Here is a 5,028-nt window from a genome sequence, read left to right as displayed (position 1 = left end):
ACATGCGGGGAATCCACAACTATTTTGATACACATTGCGGGAGTGGAAGACCCAGCCGACTTGCGGCTCAAGGCATCCACAACCACATTTGCTTTACCAGGGTGATAAAGGATCTCGCAATCATAGTCCTTGACTACATCGAGCCATCTGCGCTGCCTCATGTTTAGGTTCGACTGATCCATAATGTGTCTCAAGCTCTTGTGATCCATGTAAATGGTACGGCGGACCCCATAAAGGTAATGTCTCCATATCTTGAGGGCGAACACCACCGCCCCCAGCTCCAAATCATGCGTAGGGTATCGCGCCTTGTGCGGTTTCAGCTGCCGCGACGCGTAGGCTATCACTCGTCCTCTCTGCATAAGGACGCGCCCTAACCCTGTGATGGATGCATCAAAGAACACCACAAAATCCTCAACTCCCTCCGGGAGTGTCAGGACTGGCGCCTCACACAAACGCTGACGGAGGGTCTCAAACGCTCCCTGCTGTTCGGGACCCCACCGAAAATCCACCCCTTTCCTCGTGAGACGAGTGAGGGGTACTGCAATCTTAGAGAAATCCCGTATAAATCTCCGGTAGTATCCTGCCACTCCCAAAAAGCTCTTAATATCTGAGGGGGATTTCGGAACCTCCCACTGCATAACCGCCTCGATCTTGGCCGGGTCGACCAAAATCCCTTCTTGGTTAACGAGATGTCCAAGGAACTGTACCTCTCGTAACCAAAACTCACACTTCAAAAACTTGGCGTACAATCGTTCCCGCCTCAGGACCCCCAACAGCTCTCGTAGATGCTCCTCTTGCTGCTCTCGGGTCTTGGAATACACCAAGATATCATCTATAAACACTATGACCGAGCGGTCGAGCATCGGTCTGTAGACCCAATTCATCAGGTTAATAAACACTGCTGGCGTGTTGGTGAGCCCAAACGACATCACCACGAACTCGTAATGTCCATAACGAGTTCAGAATGCGGTCTTCTCCACGTCCTCCTCCCTGAACCTGACCTGGTGGTACCCGGGCCTCAAATTGATCTTGGATAACCAAGATGTGCCCTGCAGCTGATCAAAGAGGTCATCTATCCTCGGGAGTGGATAACGGTTCTTCACCGTTAGCTTGTTTAACTCCCGGTAATCAATGCACATTCGGTGCGAACCGTCCTTCTTCCGGATGAAAAGAATCGGCGCTCCCCATGGAGAAATGGTAGGTCGAATGAACTGCTTGCCCATCAGTTCTTGCAGCTGCGACGACAGGTCTCGCATCTCAGGCGACACCAATCGGTACGGCGCCTTAGTGATAGGGGCCACACCTGCCACCAGGTCGATGCTGAACTTGACCTGCCTCTCCGGAGGTATCCTTGGAAACTCCTTCAGAAACACATCTGCGAACTCCCTGACCATTGGTACATCGGAGACTGAAATCTAGTCCCTGATTCGCGTATCTACCACGTATGCTAGATAACTCATACACCCATGCTGAATGTACTGCCGAGCCCTGGCAGCTGAGCAAAAACCTGGGCCTACTCTGGTGCCCTCACTATATATAACCAGTTCTCCCCCACTTGGGGTTCGAACTACCACTCGCCGACCCTCACAATCAATCATAGCACCGAACCTACTGAGCCAATCCATACCCACAATCACGCACACCTCCCCCATGGGAATCGGAATCAAGTCTATCGGAAAAGACACTCCGAAAATCTCCAAGTCACATCCTTGATAAATTGACGAAGCAGAAACCCCGTGTTCGTTGGCGATAGACAATCGCAACGTACATTCTAACTCGCCCACAGGCGTACTGAACTCCCTACTAAAAGACTGAGACACGAAATACCGACTTGCCCCCGAGTCAAATAAGACCAAAGCAGGCAAAGAATTCCACAAAAAACGTACCTAACTACAGGTACAACAGATAAGCATATAACAGATAAATAAAACAAAGTGAGGATAGAAACATACCAGCAACCACATCTCGTGTTTGGCCTCCTATGCCGTAAAATGGAAAGCACGACCATGAGCCTTTGGAGGCTCTGTCCTATCTGGTCTCCCGTCTGTGATTCTCAAAGTAGCCGGCGTTGCAGCCTGCACTGGCTTGGCGGCAAGTAGTGGGCAGTTGGCCCTCATGTGGCCGACCTGGTTGCAGTGATAGCATAACCTCATCCCCTGAACTGTGGCGGTCTGGCGACAATACTTCGCGTAATGCCCCTCTTTCCACATTTGTGGCACCCACTACCAGCCTGACATACCCCAGAATGACCCACACTTCCAACAAGTGTGGCCTTGTTGACCTCCGGTCCTAGCATCGACGGTCTTAGGCCGCTTCGGCGCCGGCTGTGACAGTACCTGGGCCGGCCGCTGCTCCCTCAGCTGCAGCTCAATCTCCAACTCCCGCCGTCTGGCGGCCTTCTGTAACCCTAGAAGAGTATCACATTACTGGGTGGATACGAACTGTCGGATATCAATCTTGAGCATACTCAAATAATGGGCCATCTGAGACTGCTCGGAAGCAAACTCTGAGCAGAACATCGCCCTCTCAGTGAACATACGGTGATCTCCGTCATCGACTCACCATCCTGCCTCAGACTCAGAAACTCCTGTGCCAGACGTTCCCGCTCAACCCTCGGAATGTAACGAGCACGAAACTTATCCCTGAACTGCTCCCAAGTAACAACAGCTCTCTGATCATCAGTGTAAGCCCCAGTTGCAAGTCTCCACCAGTCCTTGGCTCCGGACCTAAGCAGGTTAAGAGCACACCTGACCTTTTGGTCAGTAGGACACGAGCAGGCAAAGAAACACCCCTCCACATCTGAAATCCATCTCATGGCCTTGATGGGATCCTATGTCCCATCAAAAGTAGGAGGCTTCATGTTGTCGAATTCCCAGTACTGAAAACCCCTACCAACTCCTCCCCCTGCCGTAGTTACAGCTGATGCAGCTGCTGCGGCGGCTGTCTCTGTGAGGGTTGCATAACGCTCATCGAAATACTCCACCATGATGGTCTTAACCGACCCGAACATTTTCGGAAATTCGGCCTGGAAAAACGCAGCAACCTCGTCATGTAGGATTGCTCAAATCCTGTCCTCCATCTCATCCGGCCTCATTTGGCCGATTGTCTCGGGTGCTGTCAGCTCCCCCTGTCCGCCCTCTCTTGATCCCGATCGTGATCCTGAACCGGATCCAGTCACAAAGCGCCTGGTCATCACCATTCTAAAACACAACACAAGGTATTAGATTACTTCACACACAACAACTAGGGACGAACCCCCAACAAAACCCTGGGAGTTGTGACTTCCTTGTCATGTGTATGGGTCCTGTGCTTTCAGTAGTACGGGCCCATACTACCTTCCACACCTACCCATATTTGTTCCAAGTATCACCACAATGCCCTAACAATACATATAATCACATTGAGCACTCAAGCCATATTCCTAAAGGAAATGCTAAACGACTCGCAATCGGCGGACTTATCCCAACAACCTACCCACTCACGAAACTTCCACTAACCCTGCAGCAGTAGTGCATGCTAGCCATATATAATGTTGGACTAGATAGACTTTTGAATATTCAATTCTACCCTAAGCTCCCAATCAAACAAGAACAGAACATCAGGCTAAATCAGATATTCTCAAGCTATAAGGTCTTAATTATGTACAACCGTGATGCATACACTAAATCACTACAGTAATGATGTCAATTTAATGTAAAGGAAACCCTAGGTTAGCAGGCACCACGTACTCAGGAAATTTTATCATGCAATTCCTGAAGATTCCTAGCCTAATACTAGCATGTTGTTCTAACATATCACATAATCAAATAACTATATGGTATTTTGGGGTTTGCTTACTGGCTCCGGCTGATCGTACACCCTGCATCCTACTTATTTATTTTGAAAACGAATTTCTTAAAACATTTTTGAAAACCTTTCCTTGATTTGAGACTGGATTCACATGAATATTCCTCCAATTCACTCAAACCAAGGCTCTGATACCAATTTGTAACATCCAAAATTTCAAGCAAATTTAAACTTTTAAAAACATGTCAAGTTGATCAATATATTACAACTTTGTTTTCAAAACATTGATTATCATAGTCTTTTCCCAGAAACATGACATAATAGGAGGAGCAGTACGATCACGCCTTGGACTTGCCGCGATCCCCTGAGGTACCTAAAACAATAAACTGAAACTGTAAGCCCGAAAGCTTAGTGAGATACCCCAAAATACCGATACACATACAGTTCACATAGCAATATCAGCATTCACATGTTATATCAATAAAACAGAACAGGATGCACTAGGTCCATAGATTTACAAGCTGGACTACCCCTGGGCCCTCAGTACGAGTTTGGAATGCCTACCAGGCCCTCAGCTCATATCTAAAATGCCATTGAGCCCTCAGTACGAGTCTGGAATGCCTACCGGGCCCTCAACTCGTATCTGGAATGCTCTCGAGTCCTCAGTATGAGTTTGGAATGTCTACCGGGCCCTCAGCTCATATTTGGAATACTCTCGGGTTTGTTGGCTACCGCACGGAGCAGTAAAATCTCAACCCACCCCACATAACATGTCGACATGTAACAGATAAATGCACGTACAGGTAATCAATCAGTATCACAGGCAATCCTACAGATCTACCCAACTAGTATATCAACTGGCACACATTACTAACTCAACTCAACATATCAATAACTACTGGGATATGAAATCCAACGGGCCGGCCTTGGTGCCTTAGACCCCTTAGTATAGTGAGGATAATTCACCTTGCAGCGTCGACTCACAGAAATAAGCTCCAACCCTCGGGTCACTGTCACAAACTCCACCACCTATATTTATCATGAATTTTATACGTAAGTTTCTGATCCTTCTAGAACTGTCCTCAAAAGTCAAAGGGTCAACCTGGGTCAAAGTCAACAGTCCATGTTGACCCGAATCGCCGAGTTCCCTTGGCTACTCGTTGAGTTTCCTTGGCTTCCGGTGCACTCGTTGAGTCATCGAGTGACTCGTCGAGTTTCCGTTGCTTCTCGACTGAATTCTAA

The sequence above is a fragment of the Lactuca sativa genome, chromosome 8, assembly GCF_002870075.4.
Source record: "Lactuca sativa cultivar Salinas chromosome 8, Lsat_Salinas_v11, whole genome shotgun sequence".
NCBI classification, from domain to species: domain Eukaryota; kingdom Viridiplantae; phylum Streptophyta; class Magnoliopsida; order Asterales; family Asteraceae; genus Lactuca; species Lactuca sativa.
The sequence above is the reverse complement of the archived record's forward strand: the minus strand, read 5'-3'. Positions refer to the sequence as shown.